General features: G+C 42.6%; 1 long non-coding RNA gene across 1 annotated transcript in view; it reads left to right on the top strand.

Moving 5' to 3' along the window:
• Positions 1-15,817, top strand: part of LOC115197357 (uncharacterized) — a 445,749-nt gene that overhangs the window by 311,472 nt on the left and 118,460 nt on the right. Inside the window, exon 4 of the long non-coding RNA XR_003879005.1 lies at positions 7,069-7,116. This is a non-coding gene — a long non-coding RNA (uncharacterized LOC115197357). The remainder of the gene's footprint in view (positions 1-7,068; positions 7,117-15,817) is intronic.

Raw genomic sequence — 15,817 nt, forward strand, 5'->3', positions numbered from 1 at the left:
AATTGAGTACTTTTTCCACCACTGGACTTTGATCACTGACAGACAGCAGTGAGTAACAGTATGAACTGTAACATAAAGGCCACGGCCAGATCATGCCTTTGGGAAACCTATTAAAACACTCTGGTCCGCAGACTGTGATTCAACAATGGTTGATTGGAGAGGTTTACAATAACCATGCCTTGTGAGTCAAACAAATCTGGACTTATTTACTGGTCAAATGTTCCCATTTGTTAAGAGCGTGATGATGGGTTCTGAGACTGTGGGATACAGACGGACTGTGTGAGTGATAGTGCTTATATTGTGGAAGGAATCATATGGTGGTGATAGAGTTTCTGGTGGGCGTGTGTGTGCCTGTGTGGGGGGGTGTGTGTATGTGTTTGTGTGATGTGGAAGTGTATGCACGTAGTTGACTTTGGTGGTGTGTATGGGAGTGGTGAGTGAGGGTGTTTGTGAGTGAAAAACTGAGGGTGGATGAAGTTGGTAAAGATATGAAAGTCTGTTAAGTTTGTTTTGGTTTACATGTGATGTCCAGGCTGAGGGATCGTTTTTCTTTCATGTCCTGGTGTGGTTGATGTATTTATTCAGTCAGTCTGTTGGAGTCGTTCTTACAATTTTCTCTGTGTTTTTTTCTTTCTTTCTTTCTCTCTCCCTCACTCTCTCTTTTTATTCTCTCTCCATCTTTGACATTTTGTTCTAATTAGAACCGTGGGAGATGCTTGAACAAACATCCTCTGCAAGGAGGCTTCTTGCTAGACACACACCTGCATGCACACATACGTAAATAACCACACACACAGAGGAACACACACATGGGCAGATGCACACAAACTCAAATAATACACAAGCGTGCACGTTTAAAGACACGCATGCACGCACAGGTTTGCTCTTAAGATAAGACTAAGATCTGAAGAGGAAAAAGTTAGTGTTGAGTTTGAATAAAGCTGATCAGCATTTCTCTCTCGCCAAATAGATCCCATATGTACTCAGTAAAAAGCACAGAGCCGGGCTTATCAAAGAGCCAGACTCATCAACTCAGACAAGGATATGTAATGGACATTTTATGTGCACATTAAGCTGCTCATTTCACTGAAGGGTAAAAATGAACATCAGCCACACACACATACACATGGGGTGCGCAAACACACATACACACACATACATGCACAAATGCATGCACGCACACCCATGAACAAACACTCACTCACACACAGTGAACTGCTGACTCCTCTGAAGTCACAGCTGAACTTACAGCCATTTTAGATATACTGTGGCACCGTTTGTAAAACACACACACACATACACACAGCAGAGTGAAGGCAGGGATTCAGCATGTTTACCCTCACACATTTCAGGCCTCTCCACACCTAGTGTTAAGCTGAGTGCAGTGGAATGATGCACAAATACACACACACACACACACACACACACACACACACACACACACACACACACACACACACTCAAATAGACACATATTGAACACACATGTATGAGAACAGTCTCACACAAATGCACAAAAGCTGGTGCAATGTTTGACATTTTCTCTGTTTCAATTTGTCACTTTTAGACATACTGTACACATTTATTGTATTAAATATACACCAGCTTCTGCCTCATGAGTAAATATATATATAAAACAACTTGTCTGTGTGATCATCACTGACCATTGATTTACTTAGTCTTTAAAATGGTTATAGTTCAGGAGGAATCTTTGGTATGAGATACATGATTTGGCACAGATGTGGAAGATAGGCTGGCTATAACAAAACAAAACCATGTCACGTCTCACTGTCTCTGTCTGAGTGTCTGAACTTTTGTGTGCGTTTGTGTGTGAAACTATTTCAGAGAACATTTTTTGTTTCTGTAATTATGATTCAGTGTGCATTTGTTTACAGTATCTACACAGTACATTTTGCAGTGTTAAATCAACACGGTGTTAATTTTAACAAAATCTCAGAGTACATACAGGTAACTGCCAAAATAACGGAAACACCAACATCAAGTGTCTTAATAGAGCATTGGGCCACCACAATCCAGAACAGCTTCAATGTGCCTTGATATAAACTCAGCAAAAAAATAAACGTCCTCTCACTGTCAACTGCGTTCATTTTCAGCAAACTTAACATGTGTAGATATTTCTATGAACATAACAAGATTCAACAACTGAGACATAAACTGAACAAGTTCCACAGACATATGACGAACAGAAATTGAATAATGTGTCCCTGAACAAAGGGGGGGGGGGGGGGGGGGGGGGGGTCAAAATCAAAAGTAACAGTCAGTATCTGGTGTGGCCACCAGCTGCATTAAGTACTGCAGTGCATCTCCTCCTCATGGACTGCACCAGATTTGCCAGTTCTTGCTGTGAGATGTTACCAGACTCTTCCACCAAGACACCTGCAAGTTCCTGGACATTTCTGGGGGGAATGGCCCTAGCCCTCACCCTCCGATCCAACAGGTCCCAGATGTGCTAAATGGGATTGAGATCCGGGCTCTTCGCTGGCCATGGCAGAACACTGACATTCCTGTCTTGAAGGAAATCACGCACAGAACGAGCGGTATGGCTGGTGGCATTGTCATGCTGGAGGGTCATGTCAGGATGAGCCTGCAGGAAGGGTACCACATGAGGGAGGAGGATGTCTTCCCTGTAACGCACAGCATTGAGATTGCCTGCAATGACAACAAGCTCAGTCCGATGATGCTGTGACACACCGCCCCAGACCATGACGGACCCTCCACCTCCAAATCGATCCTGCTCCAGAGTACAGGCCTCGGTGTAACGCTCATTCCTTTGACGATAAACGCGAATCAGTTGCTGCGGAGGGTGCAGAGCTGTTGGCCGGGTTTGGGGTAGCCAAGTGGAAAGCATGGCCAGCCGTAGAGAAATGCTTATTGAAATTCTTGATTATCATGGATTTATCAGTGGTGACAGTGTTTCCTAGTCTCAGTGCAGTGGGCAGCTGGGAGGAGGTATTCTTGTTCTCCATGGACTTTACAGTGTCCCAAAACTTTTTGGAATTAGTGCTGCAGGATGCAAATTTCTGTTTGAAAAAGCTAGCCTTTGCTTTCCTAACTGACTGTGTGTATTGGTTCCTGACTTCACTGAAAAGTTGCATATCGCAGGGACTATTCGAAGCTAGTACAGTACACCACAGGGTGTTTTTGTGCTGGTCAAGGGCTGTCAAGTCTGGAGTGAACCAAGAGCTATATCTGTTCTTAGTTCTAGATTTTGTGAATGGGGCGTGCTTATTTAAGATGGTGAGGAAAGAACTTTTAAAGAACAACCAGGCATCCTCTACTAACGGGATGAGGTCAATATCCTTCCAGGATACCTTGGCCAGGTCGATTAGAAAGGCCTGCTCGCAGAAGTGTTTTAGGGAGCGCTTGACAGTGATGAGGGGTGGTCGTTTGACTGTGGACCCATAACAGACGCAGGCAATGAGGCAGTGATTGCTGAGATCCAGGTTGAAAACAGCAGAGGTGTATTTAGAGGGCTAGTTGGTCAGGATGATATCTATAAGTATGCCCATGTTTATGGATTTGGGGTTGTACCTGGTAGGTTCCTTGATAATTTGTGTGAGATTGAGGGCATCTAGCTTAGATTGTAGGATGGCCGGGGTGTTAAACATATCCCAATTTAGGTCACCTGGCAGTACGAACTCTGACGATAGATGGGGGCAATCAATTCACATTTGGTGTCCAGGGCACAGCTGGGAGCTGAAGGGGGTCTATAACAAGCGACAACAGTGAGGGACTTATTTCTGGAGAGATGGATCTTTAAAAGTAGAAGCTCGAACTGTTTGGGCATAGACCTGGATAGCCTGCAGAGTTCTGTCATACTATCTCTACAGTAGATTGCAATTCCGCCCCCTTTAGCAGTTCTGTCTTGACGGAAAATGTTGTAATTGGGGATGGAGATCAGAATTTTTGGTGGCCTCGTAAGCCAGGATTCAGACACGGCTAGGACATCAGGGTTGGCGGAGTGTGCTAAAGCAGTGAATAAAGCAAACTTAGGGAAGAGGCTTCTGATGTTAACATGCATGAACTCAAGGCTTTTACAGTTGCAGAAGTCAACTAATGGGGACTGGGGACACACAGGGCCTGGGTTAACCTCTACATCACCAGAGGAACAGAAGAGGGGTAGGATGAGGGTACAGCTAAAGGCTATAAGAACTGGTCGTCTAGTGCTTTGGGAACAGAGAATAAAAGGAGCAGATTTCTGGGCGTGGTAGAATAGATTCAGGGCATAATGTACAGACAAGGGTATGGTAGGGTGCGAGTACAGAAGGGGTAAACCTAGGCATTGCGTGACGATGAGAGAGGTTTAATCTCTGGAGGCGCCAGTTAGGCTAGGTGCGGTCTCCACATGTGTGGGGGGTGGGACAAGGGGGCTATCTGAGGCATGATGAGCCTCAGATAGCCCAATGAGAGTTGCCCTAAACAACAGTATACAAGGCATATTGACATTAGAGAAAGGCATAAAGCAATCACAGGTGTTGATTGGGAGAGCTAAGACAACAACCGGTGAGACAACAATGCGTAAACATCTAAGACGACAACAAAGGGTAAATGGCGATGAATAGGCAAAAAGGGTCAGTTAGCTACACACAGGGCCTGAGTTCGAGGCTGGGGCCGACAGATAAACAAAACTGAATGGCACGTTTTATCCAGGCTATCCGGGATAAAGCAGCTGGAGTCCGAGCTAAAGGTAAAGACCGCTAGCAGTGGCTAACAATGACTAAAAAGCTAGTCGCTAATTAGCTGGATAGCGTCTGATGGAGGTTCCAGTTATAAGGTCTAAAAAATAGCAAATCCGTACCACACTGGGTGATGCGGGTTGCAGCAAGGTATATTTAATTAGATCATGGAAAAAAGAGATTGAAATATAATGAAATGTATACAAAAAACCCAGAAAAAGACAATATTTACATGGGACGAAAACAAACACGTCTTACTGCTCTGCCATCTTGGTTGCATGTGTTGTTGAATTCTTTCCTTTTAAAGGCCTATGGCTTTCACCAAATGAGTACTTAGATGAATATTATTATTAAAATGTAACTTTATGACATAATATATTATTAATATGAATTAATATTAATAATCTATATATATATAATATTACACACAGTATATCATAAGGCCTTACTTCGATGGCCTAGTTTTAACCTAACACAATGGTGTTAGGAAACTACTGGTTTACAGTCCACATCAGGCCTGCAAGTCACGTTATACTAGCTTGTAAAGTGATGTGTAATTCCTATTCTATCCAGATAGAACATCCATCAGGTGGAATTTTTATTCACCCGCAACCTGCATTCAGAATGATTGTAAGAGTTGCTGGGGAATATGATCATGATCGATGTGGTTTTGATGGTACTATTTTCTCTCCAAAGTGTAAAACACCACCACTGGGGGTTATTTAACACCACTGAGTGTGAATTGCCATCTTACAGAGTGAATTTAATTCCTGAATCAACACTATAAATGTTATACTGATCAATCAATGTTATACTGATCAATCAATCAATACTGGTCAATTGTCTGTGTATTTACTTGCTCCATGAAATTATGGAGCATGTTTGTGCACAGTATTTGAGTTTGCATGTGTTTATGTTTACATTATCACACTCTGCATGTAAGTGTGCATCTACTAAGAGTTTGCACGTGTATACAGTATGTGTGTGAGAGTGTGTACACTGATTCATAGTGTGTGCCTTTGATGAAGATCAGTATGTGGAAGTGTGTGCTATTTGACTGTATCCCATCCTATGTTTCTGTTTGTGTCTGCCTTTGATTGAGTCTTAATCTGTGTGTGGGTGTGGTCTGACTCACTGGGTTGATGTGTTGTGTAATTATGAGCTCTGGAATGGCTGGGGTAAAGTGTGATAGATCAGGATGAGTCAAGAGCTAGCTAACTTTGTCCTCTCAACTGTTCATCAGAAGAGTCCTTTCACCTCACAGTGGCTTAGCTCATCCATAGCTGTTTACTGCTGAAGAAATCCAACACACACACACACACACACACACACACACACACGCACAGGCACACGCGCACACACGCACTTAATTGAGACATAGTTACAGACCGACTGACTCATACACAACCAAACACACTTGACACAGACATAGATACAGACAAACACACTCTCACGCACAAACATGACACATAGACAGATAGACGGCCAATTAGACAGATGCACACTCACAGACACAGATGTTGAATATGTAGAGCAAAATGCCAGCATGCCAACACAACTGCCTCCTAGGTTCGCCCTTCTCTCTTTTCCCCCTCTCGCTCTCCTTCCGTCTTGCCCTCCCTCTCAGTCTTTCTCATTTTCTCTCTCCTCAGCCATGCCCAGGTTTGTGCCACATGTACGGTGCGGTATAGTCGAGCTTTGAACCTGTGTGGGACTAGCTGTGTACGTCTGTCTTTCTGTCTGTGAGTAGGATTTCTCTGAGGGGTATGGTGCTGGGGCAGCTGACCCTGTCTGTTTGTCTGTCTCTTTGTATGTCTGTCTGTCTGTCCGTCTGTCTGACTTTCCTTAGTCTCTATACTTATCTCTATATATCTGCTGTACAATCCTCTGAGCTGGATATTATATCCACATGGACAAGGGCACAACATGTCTTATCCCTTACTCGTGGTAGTTGACTATTCCATGCCCAGGTTTAGCTGTAAATGCATTCCTCCCCTCCCCTCACTCCCCTCTATAAGCGATAAGATAGTCCAGTCCGCACCGCTCTCGTAATTATTTTCTGGGAGGCGTAAGACGCAGCCTGTGGGCGGCAAAGTTCTTGTATTTCTAATTCAGATTAAACAGTAAACATCGTAAGGGAATAAATAAAGCGCTAATAAAAGTAGATTGGAAGGGAAGTTAACTAATTATGTCCTGGATGTTATTCTGGCTGATATTATTTATTCTCCCCAATTTCAAAGAGGAAAAAGTGATCGGATCCAATGTCAGAGAGAGAAATGTTTTTACTAGCGCTTCTCATAATGTCTGTCCTTTGTTTTCATCCTCCAGAATCGTTAAATGTGATTATGGAGTTTCTCTCTTTTGTTTCCAGGTTTGATCAGCTGTGAGGAGGCTGAGTGACCTAGTGGAGCCACCAAAGGTAAGCACAACAAAGTGTCAGGCCCAGGTTGTTGAAATGACAGATTGGTAGTAGGTAGGCATGCACACCGGTTTGTGTCAAGAATTGCAAAGCTGCTCAACAGTTTCCTGTGTGTATCAAGAATGGTCCACGGCCAAAGGACATCCAGCCAACTTGACACAACTGTGGCAAGCATTGGAGTCGACATGGGCCAGCATCCCTGTGGAAGGCTTTCGACACCTTGTAGAGTCCATGTCCCGATGAATTGAGGCTTTTCTGAGGGCAGAAAGGAGGGGGGGGGGTGCAACTCAATATTAGGACGGTGTTCCTAATGTTTGTTATACTCTGAGTATGATTACAATGACTTTCCACACAATGAAAGTTGTTTTGGGGGATTCTAGAGGGCTTTTTACGCTACTGAGCCAAACTAAGACAAACCAAAGCATGCTGTACAGCTTGGAAAGGACAATGCGAAAAGAGAATTTCAGAGCCATCTGAGTTTAGTTTCACAGTAGTGTGAAAATGGTATAAGAGTGTCTAGCAGGGATGCCCACCTCCAATGATCTCAGGGGAATCCCTCCAAATTACATAGTTTTTTTGACACAGACATTTATCGCTTGGACATTGGACAGACGTTAGTCTCTGTGGGCTCTAATTTAACAAACTTAAAGCAAACGTAAATCTTTGTGGGTGTGTCAGACATATTTTTGCTATTTTGACAGTGGGAATTATGGGCGCAACACCTGACATTAGCTTAAAGAGGCAGGCTTTCTGTGAATAAATAAATTGTAGGTGTGATGAGGGCTTGACCACTCACTGGCCAACCTGCTCAGAAGCTTTTTATGTTGTTGCTTTAAGTTGTGTATTTACAGTGTTTGATGTTGCGTTGGCATAAACTCTGGCAGGAGAGCATGAATGTTTGTCCTATCCATTTAAGATAGGCCAAGTTTATTAAAGAGCATACAGTAACCCTATTTAAGAGTTTCAAGTTCCTTGGTGTCCACATCACCAACAAACTAACATGGTCCACACACACCAAGAAAGTCATGAAGAGGGCACGACAATGCCTTTTCCCCCTCAGGAGACTGAAAAGATTTGGCATGTGTCCCCAGATCCTCAAAGTTCTACAGCTGCCCCATCGAGAGCATCCTGACCGGTTGCATCACCGCCTGCTCGGCATCTGACCGTAAGGCGCTACAGAGGGTTGTGCGTACAGCCCAGTACATCACTGGGGCCAAGCTTCCTGCCATCCAGGACCTACATATACTAGGCGGTGTTAGAGGAAGGCCCAAAAAAGTGGTACCGGAGCACCAAGTCTAGGTCCTAAAGGCTCCTTAACAGCTTCTACCCCCGAGCCATAAGACTGCTGAACAATTAATCAAATGGCCACCCGGACTATTTGCATTGAACCCCCCTTTGTTTACACTGCTGCTACTCGCTGTTTATTATTTATTATCTATGTACAAATTACCTCGACCAACCTGTATCCCGCACATTGATTCCCTGTATATAGCCTCATTATTGTTATTTTGTGTTACTTTTTTTAGTAAATATTTTCTTAACCCTATTTACTTAAAACTGCATTGTTGGTATGGGCTTGTAAGTAAGCATTTCGCGGTAAGGTCTATTCGGCACGTGTGACAAATAAAATCTGATTTGTATTTTATTTTATTTGATTAAATAGCATGCAGTAACCCTATTATAGGCCTAGTTATAAGAAACATGTATCCAGTTTTTCATATTTAAAAAAGTAATTGGTAATTCAACATGGGAATATTAGCCTACACATTGCATTTGACCTATTTAAGTCCAACAGAGGACAGAGGAAGATGCATTTGTTTTAACAACATTAGAAATTAAAGTCAATAAGCAGACATTTTAACAACTTGATGTTTCTAAATGGGCTTCCTACATACTGATGTCATTCAATGTTCATCGTACATAATGAGTCCAAACTTTTCACAGGATTTTATGAGAACATTTGAAAAGGGTGTTGACTGTTTTCCTGCTCCCAAAAGTGATATTTTAATATAACATTGGTGATAGGTTATTCTGTTGATTAGGCTCCTGTGCGCCTCCACTGGCAAAATCCATGCCATAACCAACTGCGTTACCGCTTACACCAACTTTTGGTTGGTCTTAAATATCCCCACCAGCACTGCATGAAATTGGTACTTCAGTGCACGTTTTTAAGGACACGCCTCAGATATTGCCACCCCTCCCACCTCAGCGCAAGTGAGCTCATATGAGACAGGTAAATTATCAATCCTGGCGCAATGGTTGGAAAATAGCAGAGCGCCAGCTTTAACAGGTCGAAATTGCGTTTGACAATTGCACTAGCTTATCGGCAGCCGAAAATAAAGCCCTGTGTCTCTGTCTACATCCCCAACATGTTCACAACCCAATCAGATCATAGAAAATAGGGTCAGACTAGAGGATAATGTAAGGCTGACACTCTGGCCTGTCCCTGTGGAGATGTAAATCTGTTTTTTCTCCTTTTGACCACCAAGCTCCCAGGAAAAGACAACATTCTTCCAAATGACACAGTCGTAGACTTCCGATTACAGCCCTGTCACTTAACCCGCTAGTGTGTAAACACATGACTGGCTGAGGGAGAGATGAAGGCAGAGAGATGGGTAGAGGGAGAGACTGATATGGAGAAAGAGAGGTGGAGAAAGGTACAGCAGGAGAGAAGGATGGACTGTGAGGTTGAGAGAGAGAGAGAGAGAGGGAGAGTGGGGTGCGTTGGCTGCTTTTTCTCTGCTACCAGGCTGACCACTGGCTTAGAAGGCTATCATAAAGCACCAAACCAATGGGATACTTTTGTCCATTTGTAGCCTGGAATCCAATCTTCCTGGATAGCTGGTCTACAGTTTTCTCTCTGGTTTTTGAGCAGTATCAACCATAAAAATATAATTCCTAGAATGGATATTCATGTCAATGGGTCTGTGGTGGGTGGACTGGCAGCCATATTGAGTGTACTGATATGAGAATTATATTACTATGGCATGAACCTCATCATGGCCAGCACACCGCCCCAGCTGCTTGACACACTTCCTATCGTCTCCCTGCACACTTTCATACAGTGAGATTGACATTTCACTGACATTTTCAGTAAACATTGCCACAAAACCTGAAAAAAATATTTGTTTTGAAAAACATTGTTCAGTCCCGACTATGTTAGAAGCAGAATCGCAGATGTGAATTGTTTAATTTCATCATGCTTTGTTGTAGTATGGGCGAGTAAGCGACAACAGAATTCTGGTCCTAGGTCATCACTGTTATAATGTTTGTCCATCATCCACAAGATCTTTGTTATCCCCCATCCCAGACGCTGGGAGATTAGTCATAGAGGATAGCTGAGCTCTTCGTCTCCTGACCAAAACGTGTGATAATTTTAGACTGTAGCTTTCTGAGACCTTTTCACATAGTCTGGAGCAAGGATGCCATTTGGAAATAAACGTGAAATGTAGCTTAATTGCAGTTTACAGATTTAGGAGGGGCAGCGTTCTCTTCCTTATTTTATTGCATAAATAGAGAGTGAGCAGAGGCCAGAGACATGAGGTTTAAGAGAGAGCGAGAGAGAGAACACTAGTGTTCAGACCTGGTTTTTCTGCTGAGGCTGTCACATGTATCTTCGTCTTCTGACAATATAACGAAATCGTCGTCGGAAAAGGATGACCAATACGCAGCAGAGTCGATATAGTTCATCTTGAACATTTAATTAAATCAACACGAATACAAAAAACAACAAACAAGAAAACGAACGATAAACTGACAGTCTGCAAAGCATAGGCTCAACACAGAACAATCACCCACGAATCACAAACACAAACACACCCCAATATATGGGACTCTCAATCAAAGGCAGATAGACAACACCTGCCTTCAACTGAGAGTCCCAACCCCAATCAACACAACATAGAAACATTCTCACCAGACTACACATAGAAATACATAAACATAGACTATAAACCACAACCCCGGAAATACTACATCAAACACCCTTTAAACAAACACACCACCCTGAACCACATAAAACAAATACCCTCTGTCACGTCCTGACCAAACTACAATACTAATTAACCCTTATACTGGCCAGGACGTGACAGAGGCTCAGACCTACAGTGCTGTGAAAAAGTATTTGCCCCCTTTTTAATTTTCTCTACTTTTGTATATTTTTGATACTGTTATCAGAATCTCCAACCAAAATGTAATATTAGATTAAGGCCACTTGAGTGAACAAATAACACAACAATTACATATTTATTTCATAAAAAAAGTTATGCAACACCCAATGCCTGGAGGAATTTTGTCCCACTCTTCCATTAAGAATAGCTTTAACTTATTGACATTTGTTGGTTTTCAAGCATAAACTGCTCATTTCAAGTCCTGCCAAAACATTGGGATTAGGTTTGGACTTTGATTTAGCCATTCCAAAACTTCACATTTTTTGCTTTTTAGCCATTTTCATGTAGACTTGATTGTGTGTTTTGGATCATTGTCTTGCTGCATGACCCAGCTGCGCTTCAGCTCAAGATCAGATGGTCTGACATTCTCCTGTAGAATTATCTGATACAGAGCATAATTCATGGTTCCTTCTATTAAGGCAAGTCATCCATGTCCTGAGGAAGCAAAGCATCCCCAAACCATCACACTACCACCACCATGCTTGACCGTTGGTATAAAGTCCTTACTGTGGAATGCAGTGTTTGGCTTTTGCTAGGCATAATGGGACCCATGTCCATAGAACATTCTTCCAAGAGTCTTGATGATCATCCAGGTGCTTCCTGGTGCTATTTGGCAAACTTGAGTCAACATTTTGGACGGGGCTACATTAGTCCTAGCACTAACTGAGGAAAGATTGACCTAACACAAGCGATCATATTTAGATAACTCACGGCTGACAGAAACCATAATTAATTAGCTAATAGAAATTACTATTTACAATTCATCACATCACAGGTGAGCACACCATTGATTGAAATAATTGAGTAAAACACTTTCTAAAAGTAAAAAGTAATCCGACAATGGGTAGTTTGTGCACGCCGCCATGTTTGTTTTTTCGGGTCAACCAAAGATAAGAAGAGGAGACAAGATGAGTCTGTTGGTAGTATGCATGCTGAAGGGGGTGTGCGGTCTACCATCATTCACTTCTGGAGGTTTACTCGAAAGATGAGTTTACCATCCCTCACCTCATTTTGTTATAACATCTTTGGTCTGACAGATGACGTGACACCCAGAATGCATTGTATAATGTCAACAAACATGGCAGCACACATATCTGGCAAATAGCTTAGCATTAGCTCATCATAATCAGTACAACCTTCAAAAAAGTATTTACACACATCATTATGTGTCCATTACAATCTACAGTGAGGGAAAAAAGTATTTGATCCCCTGCTGATTTTGTACGTTTGCCCACTGACAAAGAAATGATCAGTCTATAATTTTAATGGTAGGTTTATTTGAACAGTGAGAGACATAATAACAACAAAAAATCCAGAAAAACGCATGTCAAAAATGTTATAAATTGATTTGCATTTTAATGAGGGAAATAAGTATTTGACCCCCTTTCAATCAGAAAGATTTCTTTCTCCCAGGTGTCTTTTATACAGGTAACGAGCTGAGATTAGGAGCACACTCTTAAAGGGAGTGCTCCTAATCTCAGCTTGTTGCCTGTATAAAAGACACCTGTCCACAGAAGCAATCAATCAATCAGATTCCAAACTCTCCACCATGGCCAAGACCAAAGAGCTCTCCAAGGATGTCAAGGACAAGATTGTAGACCTACACAAGGCTTGAATGGGCTACAAGACCATCGCCAAGCAGCTTGGTGAGAAGGTGACAACAGTTGGTGCGATTATTCGCAAATGAAAGAAACACAAAAGAACTGTCAATCACCCTCGGCCTGGGGCTCCATGCAAGATCTCACCTCGTGGAGTTGCAATGATCATGAGAACGGTGAGGAATCAGCCCAGAACTACACGGGAGGATCTTGTCAATGATCTCAAGGCAGCTGGGACCATAGTCACCAAGAAAACAATTGGTAACACACTACGCCGTGAAGGACTGAAATCCTCCAGCACCCGCAAGGTCCCCCTGCTCAAGAAAGCACATATACATGCCATATATTTTCAAAAACAAGGACATTTCTAAAGCCTCAAACATAAATTGTCCGCAACAGAGAAATGGGCTACTTCTATGTGAATTATTGAAGAGGCGGAACATACCTCAATTCAAACTGTTGTTAGAAAATTAAACTTAGAAAATCTTTTCAAATTGACGAGTTGAATTATAGCCTATAAATAATTACCAGGTAGCGTCTGTCTTGGTTTGAGGGCAGCATGGTTTAACTGTCATATTGCGTAACAATCACATTTTGGAACAGTTAGTGCATTCTGACATCACGCGCATAAAAAAACTCACACTGGTGCGACCATTAGAGATATTTAGAACTCACATGTGAAAAGGTTAAGATGCACGTTTTGTGAGGTGGGGAGAGGTGAAGTTTTAGTTGGAGTTTGCTACAGTTCTGGATTATAAAACATTCCTAGATCTTGCTCAGAGATTTGACTGAATCCAATCATTCACTGTTGATTTTATGTGCATTTTACATTTGCTGTACTTTTCTCCGCATTTGTTGATAATGGAATCTGAAAATTCTCTGGATACACTCAGTAACATGATAAGAATATTCTTGAGTGAGAGGACTAGCTGCTGTCTCCAAGTGGCCACACACCTCTCCAAAGTGTGCACAGTTTCTAAGTCATTTCAATGCAAAACACCAGTCTCAACGTCAACAGTGAAGAGGCAACTCCGGGATGCTGACCTTCTAGGCCGAGTTCCTCTGTCCAGTGTCTGTGTTCTTTTGCCCATCTTAATCTTTTATTTTTATTGGCCAGTCTGAGATATGGCTTTTTCTTTGGAACTCTGCTTAGAAGGCCAGCATCCCTTAGTCGCCTCTTCACTGTTGACGTGAGACTGGTGTTTTGCAGGTACTATTTAATAAAGCTGCCAGTTGAGAACTTGTGAGGCGTCTGTTTCAAACTAGAGACACTCATGTACTTGTCCATTTGCTCAGTTGTGCACCGGGGCCTCCCACTCCTCTTTCTATTCTGGTTAGAGACAGTTTGTGCTGTTCTTTGAAGAGAGTAGTACACAGCGTTGTACGAGATCTTCAGTTTCTTGGCAATTTCTCGCATGGAATAGCCTTAATTTCTCAGAACAAGAATAGACTGATGAGTTTCAGAAGAAAGTTTTTTGTTTCTGACCATTTTGAGCCTGTCATTGAACCCACAAATGCTGATGCTCCAGATACTCAACTAGTCTAAAGAAGGACAGTTTTATTGCTTCTTTAATCAGTACAACAGTTTTCAGCTGTGCTAACATAATTGCAAAATTATTTTCTAATGATCAATTAGCCTTTTAAAATGATAAACTTAGATTAGCTAACACAACTTGCCATTGGAGCACAGGAGTGATGGTTGCTGATAATGGGCCTCTGTACGCCTATGATGTAGATATTCCATAAGACATCTGCCATTTCCAGCTGCAATAGTCATTTCTGATCAATTTGGTGTTATTTTAATGGACAAAAAATGTGCCTTTCTTTCAAAAACAAGGACATTTCTAAATTACCCCAAACTTTTGAACGGTAGTGTTTGTGTGTATCTGTGTCTGGGTTCACATGTATGCGTGGGAGTAGAGGGGTAGGCCTACAGTAAACGTCTCTTCTCTCCCCCACCACGCTGCCTGGCCTTTGGTTGTAGAATGTAGGGGATGGGTTCCTTCCTGGGGGTACAACACGCCTGTGGCCTGTTAGATCAGCCTCATCAGGGAGGTTTCCCATTACTTACATAATATGACATATACTGATCACAAATATAAACACAACATGTAAAGTGTTGGTCCCATGTTTCCTGAGCTGAAATAAAAGATCCCAGAAATGTTCCCTACACACAAAAAGCTTATTTCTCTCAAATGTTGTGCACAAATGTTAGTGAGCTTTTCTCCATTGCCAAGATAATCCATCCACCTGACAGGTGTGGTATATCAACAATTGGGACAATAAAAGGTCACTCTAAAATGTGCAGTTTTGTCACACAACACAATGCAACAGATGTCTCAAGTTTTGAGGGAGCGTGCACTTGGCATGCTGACTGCAGGAATGTCCACCAGAGCTGTTGCCAGATAATTGAATGTTAATTTCTCTACCAACTGGCCTCACATCCACAGACCACATGTAGCTACGCTAGCCCAGGACCTCCACATTTGCATTCATCACCTGCGGGATCATCTGAGACCAACCAAACAGGCAGCTGATGAAACTGTGGGTTTGCACAACCAAAGAAATTCTTCACAAACTGTCAGAAAACGTCTCAGAGAAGCTCATCTGCGTGCTTGTTGTCCTCATCAGGGTCTTGACCTGACTGCAGTTCGGCATCATTGCCGACTTCAGTGGGAAAATGCTCACCTTCAATGGCCACTGGCACGCTGGAGAAGTGTGCTCTTCACGGATTAATTCCGGGTTCAGCTGTACTGGGCAGATTGCAGACGTATGGCGTCATGTGGGCGAGCAGTTTGCTGATGTCCCCATGGTGGCTGTGGGGTTATGGTATGGGCAGGCATAAGCTATGGACAACGAACACATTTGCATTTTATTGATGGCAGTTTGAAATCATAGAGAGACTATGAAGAAATCCTGATGCCTGCATACTCA

The sequence above is a fragment of the Salmo trutta genome, chromosome 7, assembly GCF_901001165.1.
Source record: "Salmo trutta chromosome 7, fSalTru1.1, whole genome shotgun sequence".
NCBI lineage: Eukaryota > Metazoa > Chordata > Actinopteri > Salmoniformes > Salmonidae > Salmo > Salmo trutta.